The sequence below is a fragment of the Thunnus albacares genome, chromosome 1, assembly GCF_914725855.1.
Source record: "Thunnus albacares chromosome 1, fThuAlb1.1, whole genome shotgun sequence".
Taxonomy (NCBI): Eukaryota; Metazoa; Chordata; class Actinopteri; order Scombriformes; family Scombridae; genus Thunnus; species Thunnus albacares.
The window spans coordinates 23,554,976-23,579,012 of record NC_058106.1 but is presented as its reverse complement, the minus strand read 5'-3'; the positions used below and the strand labels follow the sequence as shown (position 1 = coordinate 23,579,012).

Sequence of the window (24,037 nt, the reverse complement as noted above, 5' to 3'; positions counted from 1 at the left end):
ATCATGTTGCATTGCCAAACGTAATCACTGCCTGGATTACATTCACAGGCAATGTTTTTTTTGTTTTTTTTATTAAGTGCTTTGGTCAAGTTTAGGGAAATATTGTGATTTTCCTTAAATGTTAATAAACATGTTGAGCTTCTAGTCATTGCAGACCTTTTTCTCTGTATTAAACCAAACCCATCTTTCCCTAAGTTTAACCAAGTTCTGCCAGGGCCTAAACATCACCATAAAAAGGTTAATATTGCTGTAGTTACTACTAGCGGATATTGTACTGCAAGACAATATTTTGGTAAAAAATAAAACTACTTCATTGTCACTGAAGTTTCTAGCAAAATGTATTTGGTGTTGCCAATTAGTCGCATACAAATGTAATTTCTAGGAGAAAGGGTTGATCCTTTTCATGATGGAGCTCAGTTACATTTGTTTATTGTTGTTTTTATTACAGATTCAAATACCTGATTACATATTTTGCCAACTAAAATGTCTGACTGCAAAAATGGTAGCAAAACGCCTTCAGCAATCAAATAAAAATAAATATATATGATATGCTTTGCAAAGTGGTCAGCAGTAATGTAAAATATTTGGGATTTATAGTAATTAGCTTAAAACATGCATAAATATACATAGTTTTTTAAAAATGTGTTGCCAGTACATTACAGTACACATATCATATTGGTAGCTTTATTAGCTGCATCTTAAAATTAGCGTCATACATACTTGCATATACAGTACACACAATTTAATAGGCTTCTTAGAGTATGCAGTAACAATGTACGGCTTCACTGAACTACAGTAACATTTGTGAGACATTTAAAAATTTGCAACTGCTTTTAGGTCATCATTTATATTCCCTTCCCTTGAATCTTCACCACCCTGTGTCTCCATGCCACTATCTCTTCCTTTACTGGCCTTCTCTTTCTCTCTTTTTATCTCTCCTGGCTCTTTGGTGAGTCACCTTGCATGTCTGAGTAATTATACACACCCACAGACGCACACATGCACAACAATGCAGACATAAACAAACTTAGTATACGAGAGATATTTATTCAAAATAATCAAAGTGAAATTGTCATTATTTTAGTTGAGTAGGAATTCAAAGATATTAGCAGTAAACTGCTCTCAGGTATCAACACTAACCGAATTAATTCTCTGATCAGATAAGTATAAATAGTATTGATTCATTGCCTTCAATAACTGAAAACGGCACCTGTTGGGTTATATACTGATGAAATAATAAAATAAGATCCACAGAGGTTTGAATAATATAATTGTGACTTTTAAGGATTATCAGATGCCAAAATACAGCACAGCATAATACTATGATAACATTTTATTAATCTATAATGTTATCACAGAGAAAATTATTTTATTCTCTGTCCCAGTGATTGTGAGATGACAAACAGTAGAAATACACTGGTCATATTAAAAAAGGGGGAATGTGAAATTGCACGTTTTGACTAATATTGAGATATAAATTGCAATTACTTTCTTTAAATTTTCTGAAAATGTAACTCCACCCCGGAGGACCCAATTCCGAGCTTTTAAGGTGATGCAGTAAGAAACAAATAATTATATGATGTGCTTAAATGATTAACTGGGAGATTCTAACCAATCTTTTCACCCGCCAGATGTGTCATTTCAAATCAAATCAAATCAAATTTATTTATAAAGCACATTTAAAAACAACAACAGTTGACCAAAGTGCTGTACAATCATGATAACAAAGGCCATTTACACTTGAAAACTACTGGGCTACCACGTACATGTAGCTGATGTGGGGCGATCACCTTGATCATTTATATAAAAAAAAAATTGTCACTCTAATGGTCTCTGACAGTCCCTTCCTGATTTTTTCAATCATCAAAATGATACAGAGTGGTGCATCTTCTTCGACAATACCATCTTTGCTCAAATGTAAATAGTACAGGCACCAGCATGCAAAGAGCATTGACAATGATTAATCATTCCACTCTGTTTGCATGTATTCAAATGACGTCACATTGTGTTGTAGCAAAAGTGGAGCCATGTTAAACATTATTGGTGAACAGCTCTGCAACTTATGCTGAATCAACAATCAAAAATGTTACATCTTTTCCCACAGTACTGGTGTCTGTCTCAGCAAGGGATAAACCAAATTTCTTTCTTCTTTTATCAAATACAGTAGGTCAGTGTTCTTTAGCTGCAGAGGTTATTTTAATATTGGAATACAGAACAGTAATTAATAGAAAAATATAAACATATATATTCCCATATGTCCAATGTCAGTGCCATGAAGTGTCTGGTTGGGGCTAATCGTGTGCCTGCTTGCTCGCAGACCACCCACTGCTCTAAAGAACACAGAAAATCATTGCTAATACCCAGCAGCTTCATGCACTTAATAGCAAGGTGCATTAGGTTACCGACGTCATGCCCACTGGCTGTTGCAAAGAAGAGCTTGGTTAGAAGAGCTTGACTTCTCTTATGAATTAGATATGACATATTAGAGAGTGCATTAAATTAATCATGACAAGGAATTCCAGCTTGATTCCAATATTAAAACGCTCTACCTTTTAATAATGACTAATTATTTACAGGGTGCTACAGGGCGATGATTTTACAGAACCAGATTCAGATAAGCCAGGCAGGATGAAAAATGCTGCCTTGTACTTCCTCATTTCCAGACTATATATTATATACATATATACTGTATCTATATATAATTTTTCTACAAGGCAAGGCATCATGTTATGCGATAGATAGCTTATACGTTGGAAAAATCATCTTGTTCCACACTGTGTAATAGTATTATATATACAGTGTATTCTATATGAAGTTAGTACAGAAGAAGCAACAAACAAAAGGTAGTCTAACTAACGCAGTAAATTTATGACCTAACACCATCAAAAAAACAATTATTTTGCCTCCCTTACTAAGAAAACAGGACAGAATAAGGATAATAAATACCAACCCACCCTTAATATTCCCCAACAGCTGCCATCACTATGACACATCCAGTATCTTATAATTACACTTCTGCAACAAATGAGGTCAGTGTGGCCGGGCCAGGAGATGAGGAATGAGAGTCTTGCCCCAGCATCAGCAGGTCTGTCTGGCTCCCTATATAGCCTGATGTCCTCTGGGTAACCAATCGCTTGCAGCCAATGAACCAATCACCAACCAAGTCAGTCAGGCTGCTGTCCGCACACACTTGATGCACATCAGTAGTTCTCATCTGTGTCTGCAATCACTCCATATTTGATACATAGTGCTGTATAATTAATTTCTGCCATTATGCATGTGTGACTTAGTGTACCACAAATGAATGAAGATGTCTGAAACATTTATAAACTCAGGGAAAGCAAACTGCAGATCTAAAACACAGACTTACAACCGCAGTCTTATGTAAATGTATTATTATGAAGATGTTCAATGATACATTTATATGTTTTTGTTGTAATTTATAAGTGTTACTTTATGTGTATGACAGATACACTGTAGCATTTATAATAACACTGTAACAGAATGCAGGAAAGAGGACCTCAAAAACAAGGCTTGAGAGCAGAGCAGTTAAAAGCAGAGAGTTCTTAATAAAGCAGAGGTTGGCAAGGAGTAATCGGTCAGTGAAGGCAAACAAAGCAGGCAGGCAAACCACACAGTGCTGGAAAGAGGCTGGTATATACTGAGGTGGTGATGAGGGGATGGGGAATAGGTGTGGAAGTGGATGGGGAAGTGGTGGGAATACAGGGGTAACTGCAGGGCAGGTGGGAGTGGCAGGATCTGAAACAACATGAAAGGTTAGTATCAAAGAAAATGGCAAGAATGAATGATGAATGAATGAACTTAATCAGATTTGACTGTTTGACAAACACAAATTATTTGATAAACAGTGTGAGTGAAGGGAAACACACTGCATATGTATTTAGTTGCTAACATTAACTTTAAAGAGTACTTTACCCAAGCTAATAATCCTACTAGTGGTGGCTATGTGCTCCTTCTACACTGTCTGCAGAACTACGCTTTACATTGCACTATAGTGCAATACTACATTACAGCTAGGTTTGGTCACAAGTTCAACAGAAAAAAGTGAAGCACAGGTTGGTGTCTAACATGTGCCTGGTAGCAAAGTACAAGACAATCTGGAACAACAACATGTCTTGTGAATTATGCATTTTAGTTTAATACAAAAGAAGGCACTGGCAATTATCTTCCTTTAGAGAAAAACACATGTCAAAAAAGGTTTGGCTATATGAAACCCTTTTGATTTTTACTTTAAGTTTATGTCACGGGCAGCTGTCATCTCATTGGTTGTGCATTTAAAAGTCACCAACAAACAATTTCAAAGTTGGGACTGTTTGAACTGTGAGTGCACCAGGGAGCAGAGACGTGCCTTACCCAAGGCAGTGCTGTGGCAAGGTTGGGGGTCTTTGCTCTCTCTCTCTCTCTCTCTCTTTCTCTTGAGGAAAACAATCGATCACGCCGGCACAAAGCAATTCTGCTGCTGACCACAAGTGTGATGTTGAGTGCAGTCAGATGTTTAACCCACAGAGGTCGATGCACCAATGCAAGATCCAGTGCGGAGTTACTCTTTCCATCCATCCATCCATCCACTCACCCTTTCTTCCCTTTTCAACACCTGGTTATTATAATGTATACATTGGGCAAACGGTATTAAAAGACCTTGAACTGGCAGGCAATATATCACAGGGCTCACACTAACAAACAAACACACTCACATGCAAAGTCACAGCTACTGTATGTGCAGTTCATGTTGTTTCCATTTCACTAAGTGACATAATGACAGATCAGCGGGCAGGTCACAGATAAAAAGAGTAAAAACAAATTGCTTACTTTAAAATAGATAAAATTGTCATAATGCATGGCTGAAGTTTTACTTTCAGCTGCTTCTGTTATGCTTTAGTAAAACCTATTATAATTGTGCCAAATGTGGAGTTCATTCATATGCAGAGATAAAAAATAATAATGGTATTGCAATGTGGAGTAGCTGTCTGACTAGGAACAGATTTTATACAGACTCTGGTGGGTGAGATTTCCAAATTGAATTGAGTCAAATGTTCTTGACGATAGGCAGGTGGTTAATTGTCGAGTAGTTGATGCAGAGCTAACACGATGTCAACAGAGCAGCTAGAGGAAAGCCACACAAACACGAGAATCGTGGAAACCACTAAGCCACTGTTCAGCACATAATGCTGATTAATCACAAAGAAGAATGTCACTCATTCTGTATTGTTTGGATAAGAATATCTGATCAGCTGTATTGCAGATGATCTTCGTGGGCAGCTTAGTGAGCTGTATTCCTGCAATAGCTGGGTTAAGTGAGGTCTTTGTGTGTAGGGTGGATGGTATTTATCACAAAAAATAAAATTTATCAACGGGACAGGAAGTTAATTATTCAAATGTAGTTGCAGGCTAGAAGAATATCTTTTAATTCCACAGGAAAACCAGGAGCAGACATATTACTGATGGTTGATCGGACAAATTACATGCTGTCGACCTGATTAATTAGAGGTAACCACCCTGGTGACTGATTTCTCCTAAACTGTGGTATTCAATTAATTGGGTCCCTGTTAAAGTATCTGGAGATGAAATGAATACGTGCTTCAGCGCACAAGGTTAAAAAATAAATTACAGGTTTGGAAAATAGTGAATGCTTAATGCAGAGAGCAAAAACTCAATAGATGTTACTCTATTTTAAGTTTAAAATATAGTTCAACATAAGTATCAGACACCTATTTTACAAGTTAACATGGTACGAGCAAAGCCACCTCATAAAGAATATAAAAAAAGAAAAGTTTCATATTTATCCTTTTCTCTCAAGGGTGGTACACAGTTGTTTTTTTATTGTCTTATATGCCTTGGATTTGTCTGTCTTCCACTTTTGTTATTTATCTTTCAAATATATATAAGATGCTAACCAAATAATTCAACAACTTGCTCAAACTAAAATCCTTTCCTCAAATAGCCCCCTGTCCAATCATTGCTTAGCAACCGTAACTAGCTACGATATGTCTGTAAAGCTTTGGATTGCTGCTGAAGTGATGTGCAAGGGGCTGTAGTAAGAAATATACTCTGCATTTAAAGATTTTCGAGAGTGGTGTCTTTTTATTGTAAGGAATGTGTTAAACTGTATTTATCTACTTTAACATAAGCTATAAATATATGTCGATCTTGCTCATTACCTTCAATAAACAAGCTTTACTTCCAAGGCCAAGGAGCACATAATTAACTACTTAATTTGTTTGTGGGCTTTTGGGTTACATTCAATGAATACCACATCCACTGTGTACCTACTGCTTGGAAACTGTTCCTGGAGGGTAACATTAGCTGTTCTTCCTCAGGGAAGTTTATACACAACCTCAGACAATATTACCCGAGATGCTGTTACATTTGCTAAACACATCAGTTAATCCTCATCCTAAAATCCCTTTCTCTTTTACAGTTAAAACCTAGGCTACTGTTTGAAAGTACAACCAAGTATGTAAACTAAGCAAGCAGGGTTGTGTTAGAATGGTTTTTCTGATTATATCATTTTCCTTCAATCATACTCATAATACAGTGACTTATTAGTACTTCTTGTGACACACCCAGGAGATGAACCCAAAAGCAGACTCAAGACAGCTGGATCCAGGGAAACAGTGTTTACTCAGTGAAGTTGCAGGCTACAGTGCCTGTAAAGATGTACAAATAAGGCAAACAGCAGTAAAAGGAAGGTCAAGAAACTAAGCAGGCAAGTGGATAAAGTGGTAGGAAAACACGCTGGAACTCTCAGCACAAAGTCTAGAGAGATGATCTGGCAGAGGTCAGCAGGTATACCATACCATACCATACCAGCAAACTGATTATGGTAATGAGAGACAGGTGTGCTGGCAGATGATGATCAGGTGGTGAGGGCACTTGGTGGGCAGATGGGGGAATAGCAGAAAGGTTAGTGAACAGGAAAACAGGTTAGGCTGGGAAATACTGTTATGAATCAGATGCAACTGTGACAGTTTTACACTGCAATACAAAGATTAAGCTTATTTATTTCTATCTTCTTTATTTGGTCAAGCTGCTGACCTTTTCCTGGGCAGACGCAGCTTTAGCCTCATTCTTTTAGCATGATATCATGTATGCAGCCATCAAGTGCATAAATGAGACCCCTTTTACAAGAGTTTAAAATAAGTCAGCTGGAAAAATGACAAAGACAGCCGCAGATGGAGTTTTAAACCAATTCATTGGGCCAATGTTAGCTTAATTAGCTAGGTAGCTACAGCAATAAAAGCAACAGTCATGTATGCTTGTCAGCTAGAAATGAAAAGTCTGCTTTTGTCTACTTCTGCAATCAAGGACCCTTTTGTTTACTATACATTTTGTGTGTAAATCTGCCGGCATTATATGATGTGCAAGAATGGAAAGCTTGACAGGTGTATCAACAATCAGTCCTGCCAGGATTTCGCTGAGTTTTTTTGTGATTATTGTGGCCAAAATTGCTTGATACAATTTACAACGTTTTTGCGGTAAAATTGCGGGAATAGGGAAAAATTGCAAGCAAAGGAAAATAATGCGATTTTTTAACTACTACCAATGAACAGTCATATGTAATCACTTCCTTTGATAAAAAGCATACTGCATATCACAGAAACAACTATATATCAGTGCTGATTTTTTAAATTTATTTTCTGAAGATGAGAACCATGGGCTCAAAGTTATATAAAAAAGAAATACTGTACGTTAGTTCCATTTATAAGCCTTTATCAAATAAACTTTCACTTTAACATTAGCACTAAATATGTTGCTTATTCATTGCAGACAGTTTGGTATGTTTCGTGGTAGAAAAGTGACTGTCCAGTGAAGATTTCCACTTGTGGTCTACCACAATGTTACAAGGAGTACAAAACGGTTTCCCTCTGCTGTCATGCAAAACATTTGGGAATTGTTTTAATGGTCTATGGCAATAATTTTTATTGGCAGGTGAGATTTGTCCATCTTCTACCTGAATGCGCACCTGAATCCTTGCTGAATGTGCGCTGCTTGTTGCAATGACACAAGTTACCATGGCACGAAATGTGAGTTGGTCCAAATCACAAACAGTCTGCTGATTTAGCCATTTCATGCAGAAACGTTGCTGTAATATAGCAAAACTGCAAGCTCTCAAGAGATTTCTTGAATATGCATTAATTATTGCGATTGCAAAATTGCAATTTCCTGAAGGGATTGAACAATAACTAAAAGGGCAGAGCTTAGCTAACGGTCAATTATTAGGTAGCATGATTAAAAAGGGCCTCTCAGTGTCTTGTAGAAACAGAGATAGAAATAATGTGAAATTTCCAAAAGACGTATACTGTATGATAATGATGTATAGCGAAAAAATACACCCAAATCAAATGTCTTGTGGACAATTAATGTTTATTTTCATAGGAACAAGTATAAAACATGAACTAATGCCACATACAACAGCATGTATAGCCTAATAAGCTAGTTTGCAATGCCCGTCCCTAGATGGGCCTTTAAAATCCATAAAACTCAACAATAAAATACATAGACTATGGAACTGCACAAAACTCAACAATACATATACGTAATAGCAAAACTACAACACATTCTGGGCCATCTGACATAGTAGTGCACTGATGGATTAATCGTTAATACAGTATCACTTCCAGTCTTTAAGGGCACCTTCCAACTGAGGATCAGGCAAACAGAACGTGATAAATTTCATCCTTATTTAGAGCAAAAAAAAAAAAAAAATACATTAAGTCACAGTTATGTCACTTAAACGTTCAAGCCTCTTTAGGGATTAGACAAGATTAAATAACTCAATAAGGCTCACACATTCAGAGGGCATGTCTCAGGCAACAAGAATATAACTTATAACCAAGAGAAGTGAAGAAAGCCAGCTGGCTGCGAGGAAAGATCGAAAGTGGGCAAGAAAAGGCAAGATGGGTGGACTGAGGGCATGACAAAGGCATCTTCACGGAAATTAGATTTGCAAACATGAAGTCAGTGCACTCCATCTGATGTCTTGCGTAGTCTGTGAAGTTTCTAAGACTGCTTACAGTTGCAGTACACCATCCTGGACTGGAAACACCTACTGATTTCTAAAAATACATTAGGTTGGCAGTAGCGCTAAGGCATATCTCACCCTGAACCCTCTCAGATCTTTAAAGGGTTGTTTTTCAAAACATGGCACAGCATTCATAAGTTTCAGTGGATGTAATGAAAGTCTTTCTGTGTGTGTCGTGCCCACATAGAAACCTGGCTCAGAGTTCAGAAAAAAATGGGCTTAAGATGAGATATATCATAAGTTATATATTGAAGTAGTGAGCACCTTCCATCACTAATGACTTACTGATACAGGCCATCCAACAAGTCCTACACCTCTCTGTAGCGCTGATAAGGTGAAATTGCTTTCACTAGACTGTACCTGCACTCTTGCATTTCTGTCAAAACACCAATGCCAGCCATTTTCAAAGTCAACAACATTGAACTCCACAGCAACAGGGAAGTGGTCTGGCTCACCAGCCTGACTTAACATCCCATCTAACTGTCACAACCCACAATCATAGCTAACTGCCTTTTCAACATTTTGTTAGTTGCATTATATCTGCGAAAGGGGGAATTATTATAGCAGAAACTTTTGGTGTATGACTATATAAATAATTCTCCCTCCTTGTCTGCACTGTCAAATATAGGAGACCTGTCTAAGCCATGCAAAGATTTTTTACAGCAGGGCCTAAGGTACTTTAGGTCTCATCTGCTTTTCTTTCTGCTTAGATGTATCCAAATTCCCTCCCATTTCTGTTTTTGTAGCTCCCTCTATGGTTTTACATAAACCTTGACTGTAGACTCTCAACTTCATGAGTAAACCAGTTGGTCTACAGAGTAAACAGCCACCTGTGTGTGTACAAGGTCAGGTTTTGTTTAGTGAGTACACAATGCTTTGACTACCAGTTCTCTGCCTGCATTTTGAAGTCATTACCTGCACCTGGCGGTTTTTGGTAACGTGGTGAGAATCTTATTTTCTCTCTTTTTACATAAACATCTCTTGAGGTAAAAATCTGTACAGTGTAGGTGATTTTTGCTAGTTCAAACCTGATTTGGACACTTTAAACACTACATTCTTGGTGGATGTGTCAAAGTGTTTCTGTGACTGAACACACAGCAGATGACTTTTGGAGTTTTTATAAATTGTAGTTGTAGCTTGACTATAAGGCAACATATTATTAGTTATTCTATTCTTGATATTTCAGTCCTTTTAGGCTGTCTTCTGTCTTCAGTTTCCCACTTTCTCATCCATTTTCTTGCTTGATACACTGATTCTGAACAACCTGCCTTTGCCCTTCTTGCCACTTGTCTGTCCAACATGACACATGGCCTTTCCTCTGGTGAGACATTAACCACTGAAACAATGTACATGTCATTTTCTTTTCGTGTAAGTATAAATGTGTGTCACTTTTTTTGCTCCAAAGAGTCTTCCTCAACTGCAATGAAGTGAAAGAAATGTTTTAACGCTTAAATTAACAGTAAGATGTCATGAATGAAACTAGAAATATTGTTCTAGTGCAGTAATTAAAAATTTATAGTGTCTAGTAGTGCTTGTTTTCATTGTGGAATAAAAAATAGTCCAAAGTTTTTTTATTTTTATTTTTTTATTAGGTTTACATTGCATTAAAGTTTCACAGTTAAAATTAGGAAACCATTAAAAATTGAAACAGACAAGACACTCTCATGCCTAAATGTTTTTGCCCTCATCTGGCTTCATCTATCTCAAGTAACAACATTGTCTCTTAAATGCCCGTTGGCATGCATCCAAGTGGCTTTTAACCAAGGAAAATCTCCATGCAGGGGAATGCAATATAAATGCAAAACCAGTATGAAATGGCAATAGGTGAGTCAACCATAAAAAAGATTGTCAGTGGTGTCTGTTAAAAATAACTCGTAGACCTTTGCCACAGAAATAATCGTTTCTACTTTAGAGATTAAATATTAAAAGTTTGTTTGTGCGAGATCCAAGCTGAGTAGCGTTTTATTGAGAAACACTTTGAAGTTGGACATTAAATCTAAAAGTCTGACAATGTGGTGGTTTAGACATGTGGATCAGTATTATGTTCTTGACGGGAGGAAATGAGTGAGCTATTATGGGAAAAGACACTAATTTGTCACTTGTTCTCATTTAAAATCATTTAAAATCATATTGATGTGTCACTTCAACAGACTTGGAGAGAAAGTGTTCATCATAAAAGTTTCCTAAAACCCATGATATCACCACATTTTGTGAGAATGACAAACTGTAACTGCTGTAGGGATGTAAGGATTCATTCTCTACATCAATGTATTTATTGTAAATTATGCTGATTCACTTGCATTAGTCTGCTAAAACAAATATAATGAATGAAACTATGTAATAATGTAACATTTCTGATAAAGTAGTTCACAAAAATAGACAAAGACAGCAACCAGGATTTGTCTGTATATCATGTATCCTCATAGTGATGTCAGTGAAAATAAAGTCTACTCGACTTTTATTGTACAATTGAAGACATTTAACTGTTGATCCAAATGGCTTCTTCATCTCTAATTGCAAGCAAGCAGGTAGACAAGGATGTTTTGGTCTCAGTTGGCATTTCATGTAATTTTTTTGTATTCAATACAAAAATATATTTGTTACATCTAAAGTCATCTTTCAGGTCAGAAGCACTGTTTTATAGAAATAGCTTTAAACCTTCAGTGTTTGGCAACTAAAATCACTCTTTCACTGAATCTCCATGAATCTAATAGAATGTCTGTTAAGCAAATGATTGACACCACTGTGTAAAACTTCTAAACATGCTCTACTCCAGTAGCTTTAGTGCCCTACCATCAGCTATTGTTGAATGACAAGAGACACATCTTCTCATTGCCTCTACAAAGAGTATACCAAGCCTTGTGATTCACAAGTCATATTATCATTGTCATATTATCACATTATCATATGATTGTCATTTTCATCTTACAGTATAATAAGCATCACAATCACAACAATAATGACGCAGGGTCAGCAGAAAACAATGGTGTGGCCCAGTTCCAGACTCTGACCTTGATGCCATGCCGTCTCTGATCATGGACATCTTGAAGAGTACTTCTGATGTGATGGGTGATGAGGGCGTCCTGGGTGCTTGCTAATGGGCGCAAACTAAAGCGTAGGATGACATTTCCATGAGCAAGACTGTCTCTTGTCAAACAGACGGGACACAGTCTGACTGATGATCTGACTGGTCCTGAGGCTGTTTGGAGTCCAACCCACTCACCACTCTCATTTACAAACACACACACACACATCACCAAACACACATATGCTGCACCTGATCACCCTCTCTTCTGTACAGCTGGTGTAGCCTTGTATAGCCAGGTGTGTTTATCTCTTTGTCTTGCATCTTTTTTTTTGTCTTTCTTTGTTTGTTTCCATGCATGAGTGACACTGTAGACGTTTCTATATGCCTTTAGTGAGTAAGGAGTAGAGGTCAGTGGGGACAAAAAGTAGAGTCAGCTGTAGACTTTAAAGGGAAATATCAGTATTTTTCAGCCGGGACCCTATTTTCCCATCATTTTAGGTTGAAGTGACTAATGAGGACAAAAATTTTTGGAACTGGTCCAGTAAAAGTGCTTGTTTTTGCCACTGACAGGCTTGGATTGTTATTATAAGTGTCTGACAACAAAAGTAAACACAGGAGCTAGCTGTCTGTAGCAGCATTATGGCTAACTTTTTAGTTTCCTTACAGTCAAACCACAGTGAAAGTCAGCCTCAAACATGTAAGCAAACCAGTGTGTGTGGATAAATATGTGGGTGACTTACATGGTGTAATTCCTCACACAGTTACATGTTGAAATCATACTTTTTTTACTGTATGGAGCTGAGTGTTTGGTCTAGCCAGCCTCGCTCTTTTCATCCAGTTGATTTTGTGGAGGTGAAACAGCCTCCGGGACAACAGTGTTGATAAATGCTGTAAATCCATTTGTAGCGTTTACACAGCTGGGGTTATACTCTCATCCGTGGACACTTCTAGATTTTCCAAGTCTGGCAGCAACAGGTACCACTCTGCAGAAAAAGTTTTCTTCTGCAATCGTCGGGAGAGCAGTGACTACAAGAACATAAGCAGTTGAAAAGGACCAGAATTTCCCTTTAAGGCACACAGGTGTAGATAAGAAGAGCAGTGAAAGAGCCACCCATTCAGCCCCCCCCAGAGACACAGTCAGACAGAGGGGCTAAAGGAGGTGCATCCATATGGACTTCCCTGTCAAAGCCACTCAGCTCGGCGGTCCATCATAGTGCTGTGGGGCAGGGTTAACACTGTTCTCAGGTCTAAGTGCCAGTAATGAAGTCACAAAACACTCCACACAGGGACCCTAAAGTGACGACACTGCCAAAAACAGCGACTGCCACCACCAGTTGCTGATTACTGTATGAGTTGATTAGGCCTCTGCTGCATGTCTGCATGAGGTGTCTGGACCTGTGCGCTTTTTTTGGAAACATTATGCCGGTGTGTGCTCATTACGCTAATGCACATGGCAGATAAGTTTATGTTTTTGATACGACCGATATTACTGGCTAATTGTAGCTTGTCACAGAAAGTTCGGTATGGGTGTATATGTGTGCTAATGCAGTAACTAACAAGAAGTTGGAGCACAGAAATGCCAAAAATATGTTTTTAAAAACAGATAACTGGCAAATTTATTGATTTACTTCACTGATTGTGTTTGATCACACTCAGTCTCTACATGTCATTTCTATTATAGTGGTCTCTCTAAGCAACAACAGAAACAAATTGTACAGATTGTAAAAATAAGATGATATGTTACTTGTTTAATTACAATAAAATATCCCATTAGGACATTTTAAATCTCTAAAATGGTTAAACTTTGCAAACAGGGTTCTGAATTGATCTAAGAACTTATTAAAATTAAAAATTGCAGATGACTCACTAACATTTGCTGCTGGTTTATGAGAAAGTGAGAATATCATGACCTTTTATTAATTACTTTATTAATGATTTGACTATTAATGACTCACAAACTAGAGATATTTTTTCACAACGTGGCAATGCAAAGGTTTTTCTTATTAATGGCTTATAACTAAGTACATGATTTATCCACTATTAATAAAGCAATTTGTTGCAACTTAAACATCTTTTACAAAGTGTGTCGTATTAGAAAGTGGTACTTTAAAAATCATTAAAAAATAAAAATAAAAATATTGGACATTATATGGAATTTTTTTAAACTCTCAATTATCAGTATTGGTTTTGGTGTCAAAAATCCAGTATGGGTCAGGCTCTACTGCATGCATGCAAATATGTGTTCCCACACAATCCTGCCTATGTGTTCTGTCTGACATTTATCCTCACTCGGCTTTATATTGTCCAAATCGATGTGACAAAGCAAAGAAAATGTGTATAATACATGTCCGTGTACCATGTAGCTGCATAATAAGCTTTGGCTGGTTTTGGTTCTACAGTATGTCACTACGCTGCTAGTTAGGTTTGTGTGTGAGTCTGCCCTGTTCGACTCTTTACCTTCCTGTTGTGTTCATGTGATTAAGGTGACAGAGAGCACGGTTTAAAAATGCCAGTCACATCGCTCTGGGGCACGCGCTAGTAAGTGTGCTACTGAGCAGTTGTTGCTATGCTACCACTGAAAAAAAACAGTAGGTGGGTGACACAAGTTGACGAGTTAAACTTCAGGAGGTGCATGTTTTTTTCGTCAAGGCATTTTCTGCCCGAATGCATTCACGCTGACAGGTTCTTTTAGAAAAATAGTGAGTTTGGGAATTACTGTGTAACATTGGGAAGCAGGTAGAGCTGATGCAAGGTGTGGGTAAGTGGTTCTCAATCTGTTGTGGATATGATTAATGGGATAAGAAAAGAATGTTTCTATCATACAATTATTCATATAATGTTTATTTATTTTTATTACCAGAATCACACTTTTGTTCACGTGAAATACGGGATACTGGATAATTTCTTACACTCAAAGCACTAACTGATAGTTGATGAAACAAAATAGACTATCCTAATTACATCCATATACAGCAAAATTGCAACAGCAAATACGTTTTGCCAGAAAAGTAATGCTGGCTGAATTACGTTTTTGCTTAATATAATGACAAAATGTTGTTAATTAACATATTTGGCAAGTTACAAAAATGTTGATACTCTACATATTAGTGAAATATTCACAGACAACGTACCCAGTTCTCCTTTTTCTCCATCAAATATTCGATCTTGCAGGACAATATCCGCAAGTAGAAACTACAGCAATATTAAACTTTTTATGGTTATGTTTAGGCCACGGCAGCACTTGGTTAAGGGTAGGGAAAAATCTTGGTCTTGGTTTAATACAGAAAAAAGTCTGCAGTGACTTGAAGCATTTCATGTTTATTAACATTTAAGCCACAACACAGTCTTTCCCTAGCCTTAACTAAATTGCTTTTGTTGCCAAAGCTAACCATACGTGGGACTTGGGATGCGAATCCAAGTCTGTGGTGTCCTGCATCTTGTATTTTCCCCATTCACCCTGACATCTTCCCTGTGACTTCATATATATAGAAATGTAACACTTAGTTTATTCAAAAAACATTACCTATGAACATAATGCAGGCAGCGATTACGTTTGTCAACGCAATCTAATTGGGAAAACAATTGAATTGTATATGAATGTAATTTCTAGGAGACAGGAATGTCCCATGAAAAACATCAGCATCAGTCGTGTCATTAAACTCCCCAAAAAGGTGTACATTTACAATCAAGTGACAAAGACCTCTAGCAACTGTAAAATTAGGGCTCTTGTCTGTCAGGCACACAGAAGAAAGATGTGGGACTTTGTTATTGAGGGACTAAGTCTGTAAAGGGTGGTTGGATGGATCGACAAAATGTCTGACTTTTCCTGTTTCTTACTAACAGTCAAACTTGGTCTCTTTTAACCATAACCACAATCTTTCCATAACCTCAAAACCAGAAAGTTATTGTTTGAATCATGACAACAAAGCCACAAGAGGCTGAAGTGCACCACTGCCCCATGATCTAAATAGGACTAAAAGCATTCATGTTTTCTTCCAGGTGAGTTTTAATTTCTCCATGAACTCTAAACACAAGATACATATATTGTGTGTTAGCAAGTTATGTAACAATACTGTCATGTCTCGCTTTTGGCTAGAAATGTATTTTAATCAGTGGTAATCTGTTGTAAGCATTAGCTATACTGACATAAGCTGTTAGCCAGCTAGCTAGTGAGTGAAAAACATATTGTTCTGCCTAACCAACCGCTACAACCTAGGTTAAGTTGACTGCATAGCTAATGTTAGTTTACTGTAAAGTTAATCATGGTAACGGGGACACTTCAACCCTTATGAGTGGGAAGTTTTTTTCCAATAAAGATAAAAAAAACAACAACTTATGAGTGGGACATTTGGACACTTGCTAAGGGAATAGGATAATTTTGTACATTTAATGATAGATATACACAACAGAATAAGCTCTTGGGATACATTTTGATTTGGGCAATTTAAGATAATATGGTTATTATTCATATTTACGATATAGAATATTTATCGGGACCCCCTGGAACCCGCTCAAGGACCCCTGGGAGTCCCCACACCCCACTTTGTGAACCAATGACTTAGACCAATCTAAATCACCCTAGAGGCCTGTCAGTTTATTGTTGTTTATTTAATATTCAGAGGGAAGTCCAACACTTGACTTTTCCATCCTAGAGGTGTAAGCCACGTTGGTGAAGAAGGAGGCCATGTAAGGTTTATAAGCTTAGTTTATTTATTTAATGAATAAAATACTTAAGTAACAGCAGCTATGAATCTGAATTATGCTGTCATGTTTCACAGAGGGCAGAATGAGACCTACACACTGTTGGGGAGAAATTCAAACCTGATCAGCTGTGCGTAGGTAAGGTGATATAAAGTATGACCCAAGCTATCCAAGCATAATGGAGCAGTGAGCCAAACTTGATTTCGTTGGCAGATGAAAGTGCTCAGAGAGAAAATGGGAATGTGTTGTTAGTCTTACCTCATGAATACTTCTATGCGAAACACAGTAATGATTGTACAACGTGCAGTGCATTAAAAAGACCCAATTTTAGCTCACTCTCTCAATATGTTATAGTTATGCTTCTCACTTTAAGTAGTGGATTTTCCCCTTCTCTTTTGATTTTTACTTTTAGATCCTTCCTTTTGTTTGCAATAATATACAATATCAGATTATTGCTGATTGGAGTAGAGTCATTTCATTTAAATGAATCATTCTTTCTCTCTCCTAAATCAAGTTTTCAGCTTTTCAGTATTGTGTCAGAGTTGTATCTATAGTTTCTGAGGGCATAATCAGACACTTACACAACCTGATTAATTTCTCTGTATGCAATCTCTTGTAGACAAGATATTACATACATACATTACATATTACAAAGTCGGACAATTCAGTTCCATATTGGTAATACCAGCCAGGCAGTAAGCTTAAGGCCTAAAAGACCCCTATCATCAGTATCTAAGTACATTTTGTTACAAAGACATTTCTTTGATAGAAAATGTTTCCACTCAGTTTGGCTTTTACGCATGCACCACTCAGTAGTTTCTGCCACAAGGTCTTTGGTTGCCGTGCATCCTCATATTTGATTTAAGAGAAGATTAAGATATCTGAAATACATTATCTATTTACTGCTCCAGAATTTTTGCACCCATTGCAAGTAAAATATCAAGCAAGTATGTTTTATAATACCACTTTACCAATAATTTAAGCAAAAGTAAAAAACGAAGTGGAAGGGGAAAATCCATTACTTAAAGTGAGAAGCATAATTATAATATATTGAAAGAGTGACCTAAAATTGGGTCTTTTCAATGCACTGCACATGGTACAATCATTACTGTGTTTCGCATGAAAGTATTCATGAGGTAAGACTAACAACACATTCTATTTTCTCTCGGAGAACTTTCATCTGCCAACAAAATCAAGTTTGGCTCACTGCTCCAATATGCTTGGATAGCTTGGGTCATACTTTATATCACCTTACCTACGCACAACTGATCTGGTTTGAATTTCTCCCCAACAGTGTGTAGGTCTTATTCTGCCCTCTGTGAAACAAGACAGCATCATTCAGAATCATAGCTGCTGTTACTTAAGTATTTTATTCATTGAATAAATAAACAAAGCTTATTAATCTTACATGGCCTCCTCCTTCACAGACGTGGCTTACACCTTTAGGATGGAAAAGTCAAGTTTTGGACTTCCCTCTGAATATTAAACAAAGAAAAATGAGCTGACTGGCCTCAAGGATGATTTAGATTGATCTAAGTCATTGGTTCACAAAGTTTGGTCTGGGGACCCCCAGGGGTCCTTGAGGGGGTTCCAGGGGGTCCCCATAAAAATGAGAAGTAGTTCAATTTCACTAATATTCTATTCACTAGAAGCTGGCACAATGTATAAGAATGACTATTCTGATCAGAGGTTTCACTCTTTCCACGGTTATCTCTCCAACTACAGTACAGACACTTATGGAGTTCTCTACTAAATCATATCTAACAACTATCTCTTCAGTTAGGGGTCCCTGGGACAAAACTCTTATCAAATGGGGGACCACAGTTTTTTACATATCAATTTGGGGGACCTTGACATGAAAAGGTTTGAGAACCAGTTGTCTAAGTACCAATGGTTCAACTGTTAACTGAAGGACTGATTAAGAATAAGCATCACACTATAACTGCAATATTATATAAACATTCTATATCACATATAAATATGAATAATAACCATACTAATTTAAATTGCCAAAATCAAAATGTATTCAAAGAGCTTATTCTGTTGTGTATATATTGTGTAAAGCTATCATTAAATGTACAAAATCATCCTATTCCCTTAGCAAGTGTCCAAATGTCCCACTCATTTTTTTTTAATCTTTATTGGTAAAACATCCCACTCATAAGGAGTGAAGTGTCCACTTGTTTCACAGATTAATAAAAAATAAAGAACTTAGAAAGATTATCCTGCCAAAACCTTTTTTTCACCTGTTCTTAAGTCATGAACAGGAGAGAAAACAGTTTAGATCGGACTTATAAATTGGATCACCAGATTTTTTCCCCCCTGTTTGCCTCTCTGGGCTTCCTTAAAAAACAACTGGTTATTTGGCATGTTTGGTAATGAGAGAGGGTGTGGAAGGAAGTGCCTCTTGGTAACCCAATAAGATATCCACACACAGTTTAACATTTACAGCAGATTATGTGGTTAGTGAAGGGTGCAGATGTCTGAGGGTGTAGCCTGATTTCTACAGTCATTAACTCATAATATGTCATTATTTTTACATCTTACACAATCACTTTATGGATGCTCTCTGGAGTCATATCCTCTGGAGTCATATCCTCAACATATTGTGTAATAGGGAAAATGTGTGCACGGGCTCATGTGTGTATCCGTCTTTGTGTCTGAGAAAGAAGAGAGAGGAGGCCAGATACAGAGAAAGAGACAGATCAGATAGGAACTGGACAGACAGCGGAAGAACTGAGATGGAAGACTGATGTTATCGCTGCAGTGATGTTACACTGAGAAGATTAGAATTTGAATCCTGGCACAAGTCCACAGCTCTGAAATTAAGGGCACAGCCGCTATATTGGCAAAGGAAAATTATACAGTATATTGTGGGAAGAAGAGGAAGGAGAGATGTTTAATCTCAGACATTTTAAATAGGTCTTTCATTGGGGTTAATGATGCTCCACATCGTTCACAATAATGTATGGGAAAGTTGTTGATTATAAGTGGTTTTGTTAAAATTTAATCCCCCTTATATGAGCTGAGAAAGGAAAAAAAATGCATGCAGCCCCCCACAGGACTGCAGCAAATTGGATCTTATAATGTGAAGATCACCAGTAGTCTGGCTGCTCCATCTGCTCCCAGGGATGATTGACAGCACATGTAGGGGACCATGTGCAGTGATCCTCCAAAAAACAAGAAATCATATCCATTTTAAAGCAAAAATTATATTCAGAAGAGCAGCCAGCTGAAATGTCAACTCTCTTTCCATCTTTTTCAATTCTTTGCCTCAACTCTTTTCACATAAAACGTCTGTCACCTCAGTCAATTTTCACTCTCTGAAGTATATTATTTGGCACATTTTAGCCCACAGAGATAAAAATTTGCCACACTAGATAATCTGCATCTCTTGAACTAATTTTCAAATTATATTTCAAAGGATCAAGTTAAGACTTGGACATATATTTATACAGTTAATCATTAAATGAAACTAGTGATGTTTCACCATTTTTGAGCCCCACGTAGACTTTTAACATTCACTCTACTTAACATAAACCCTTAACATTTACATACCGTGACCCTCCACAGTATCCCTTCATAATTAGTCTCTATACCACACTTCTGAACCACAAATCTATTTTTCATCCATTACATATATTATCAATCATTACTAAATGGATGATTAATCCTTAATGAAGCTTTCAGAGAGCAGAGAAAGTGCATCCTTTAGTTTTTACATGATTTGTTTAAAACAGTCACAATCACGATCCTATGTTACCTAAAACAGGAGAACATAACTGCAATCATGATTTCAATGAATGTTATTGAATGTGAAGAATGCAATGATTTTTGAATTTCTGATTAAAAATCAGTCGAATTTAACCTGAAACACCCTCAGTGTACAAAAATGTTATGTATATTATGTAAGTCACAAAATTTCAGGCTAAAAAATGGTGTTTATGGTGTTTTTACTGCACTCAAATGGGTCAAATTTGACCTGAATAGTATGAAAGGGTTAAAGGGACATAAAGAAATTCTAAAAAACTCTAAATAATTGTGTAGCCTGCACATCATTTTGTGACATACAACAGTGAGATTTAATTTTATTTTAAATGTACCAGTGGAGAACTGGTACAGTACAGGTAGCACAAATAATTTAGCAACCTTAGTGGGTATGTGTGGTATTTCATAGGCTTGAAACTAACAATTATCTGGTTGATTAATTGGGTTTGTCTATATAAATGTCAGAAAAAAATGGAAAAATGTCCATCACAAAGCCCAGAGTGAATTTTGTCCAAACAACAGCCCAAAACCTGAAATTCTCCATTTACTTTCATATATAACAAAGAAAAGCACCAAATTCTCACAATTGAGCAGCTGGAAGAAGAGAATATTTGTTTTTTTTGCCTGAAAAATGATTCAGCTAATGATTTATCGAATAACCTTTTGAGCCCTAATTTAATCAAATAAAATAAAGTTCACCATGTCAGTGATTCACATACACACTGTATGTCTCTGTGCCTTTTCTTTAGTTCACCAGTCCTGCAGTGTAAATGTGGTTCTGAGCTGTGCCCACTTCCTGAATAGAGAGAAGATGTTTTTTGGAGGAAAATGTGGATCCTCATCACACAGAATATTTGTTCACACAACAACATTAGGTGCTTCCAGATAAAGGGTGCGGGTGGCCTGAAGGCAGAGCACAGGCATCCAGTTAGGCAAATTCTCTCCCCACGAGAGATTCCAACTTGGCTCTCTGCATGCTGTTGCAGTGAAATTTATTCAACTCTATCTGCCAGTCTCCTGGCACTCTCTCCACACCGGCTGCAAATGGATTTGTATAGTAAAAATTTCAAAATTGAATTTCCGAGGCTCAGGGTCACCTTACATATTCAGCTTTGATGTGTTTGTGCATTTATCTGCTGTTGGGAAAGTACAGGTGGTGCACATATTTGCCACTAATTGACGTGTTAGAAAATACTAGTGTTTGCATATTGCATTTGCTTGTCCATAAATGCAGTTTTGTTTGGAGTTTTTGCTCTGTTTATGTCCCCTTCAGTCACCCAGTGAGGGTCTGACTATGTTGTTGCATAACGCTGTTTTTATTCAAAAGCTTGGTAATGACTTTCCTGCTCTTAGCCACAGATCTGGCATTTTCATCACTCATCTCATCAGCCCCTTTCGCATGTAGAAGTTGTTGGATTGTCATGTCAACATTTCCTGCAGCACTAGTTCGCACTATTATTTACTAACATTCACTCAGAACATTAAAATGCTAGAAAGCTGGGTCAGCGTCAAACTTACAGCAGGTGAATATGGCATGGTCAGGGGATATTTCCTGATTTAACAAGCTGAGCGCATCATTAAACAACAACTCCTGTAAAGGGTATCAAAGGAAATACTGCTTGTCTTAAATTCTGGCAAAATATGGCAGTATTTCTTGGCTGCATTTAGAGGAGGCTTTGAAATGGGCCAGGCCACGTTGACCTGACATATTCAGTCAAGAAATGTGGATTTCAGTGGATCTGGTCCCTGAACAGGGGCACAGCAAGAGACTAATAAGAGTGTAAATTGGAGGCAGAAGAAGGAGAACAGGAGATGCTATAAAACTAATGTGTGTTATTAATTTCATTCTAGCTCTTAAGTTTTAAGGAAATGTATGAAAGAAATCCCAGTTTACTGGTCTTTAGCTCCAAATATACTACCAAGAGCGAGTCAAAGATTGAAATGTGTCACTTAGAGCTTTGAGATTTATTGGCTATGTACAGTAAAAGCATGATATACTTCCTTTTGTGTGCTTGACGTGGGAATCTGACTGAATAACGATTTCTTCACGGGGACCGGTATGCAGCAAAAATATTTTATGCTACCTGGCATGAAGCACAGGTGCCAGCTTGATGTAATTTCTTTAGAGGAAAGTGTAACTTCCATCATGACATTGACAATGACAGTTCTTCAGCTGCTCACACTAGAAGACCAGTGATAAATAATTTTGATTACATTCCAGACATCCAGAGGTCAGGAGTACATGAAGCAATAAAAAGGCTGCATGTTTGGTTTTATAATGCCACGTGAATTGCTCTTAGATCTAATAGTCTTAAAATTAAGAACTGTTTTCTTAAAGGGGACGGATCAGGCACATTTCCACGTCTATATTTATATGCTGGGGCTCTACTGGAATATCTTTGCATGATTTACAGTTCAAAAAACTCCTTATTTGTCTTATACTGACCCTTTATGCAGCCCCTCAGTTAAGTCTCTGTCTGAAACTGAACACTGGTTAGATTCCAGAACAGACTTCCAGCAGTTCTGGAAGCTACATAATCAGCAAACAGCAATAGTCGGATTTCACTTCTTTATCTGGTTCTTTACTTGAAATGGAAACTTTTCAAATACATCTATATGTTTGAGACCAAATTTGATCTAAAATATACGAGTGGGCAATGTGAAAAACCTGTGGAAAAACCTTTGCAGCAAATTCTACCAGACAGCCATTTGAGGGATGCACGAACAATCTGACATCATCATGAGGAGGAAGCAGAGGTAACTTTGCAAATGCATTCAGAAGAGGTGGAAGCCTGGGCTTTTAACTTTCAGGGAGCTTTTTTATATAAAACTCAAGTTTTGCCCCTTGACCATGTTTAACATAGACATCCAACATCATATCAGTATAAAAATGACAGAAAATCACAAAAAGAATAATATGTTCCCTTTAAATAAAAGTATAGTATATCCCCTTTAAATCAGTCAGTTACCAGCCATTCTTGAATCAGTCTCAGGCCTTTAGTGGGGAGACTGCTGGATCATCTTGTCCAGTATACAGTATGTACTGCAGTTCCTGTTCTCTCAAAACACAGAAAATTTGTGTAAGATTTCAGAGTAAAACTGCATCTTTGGAAAGGGCTCATGGGACTTCTTTTCTTCGTCACAAATGATAAGCTCATGCTCAGGCTAGTCAAGTAGGTCGCAACATTCCAGCTTACTGTCTGCATTTTCAGGGTTGGAAGAGCTGAAGGCAGCGTCTCTTTCTAGGCAATAGTGCAACAGGGAATTGTTCTCACACAGCAATTGCAGTGGAGCCGGCCAGAATGAACAAACAACACAGTCAAGAAGCACTACAGCAAAATTTATAATTGGCTGGATTCAGCCGGTGTGCCACAAGTTCAGACTTAACAAAGGGGAGCGTAAAAACATATTTGTGCAAATTATGTGTGAAAACACAGGAATTTTACATTCCATTCATTAGTTACAAAATAGCTGTGAAAATAGATTTACATGGTTTT

The 24,037-nt window shown here is 37.3% G+C and overlaps 1 protein-coding gene and 1 long non-coding RNA gene across 2 annotated transcripts in view; one reads left to right on the top strand and one right to left on the bottom strand.

Moving 5' to 3' along the window:
• The window catches only part of LOC122986421, a gene marked incomplete at its 3' end in the record, with an annotated part of 73,110 nt that overhangs the window by 17,228 nt on the left and 31,845 nt on the right, over nt 1-24,037 (top strand). The gene's annotated exons all lie outside the window — the stretch shown is intronic.
• Nucleotides 816-22,995, bottom strand: LOC122981794. The gene is made up of 3 exons (XR_006403309.1): nt 22,866-22,995; nt 17,529-17,532; nt 816-827 (listed from the first exon to the last, which is right to left on the bottom strand). It is a non-coding gene; the product is annotated as an uncharacterized LOC122981794 (long non-coding RNA).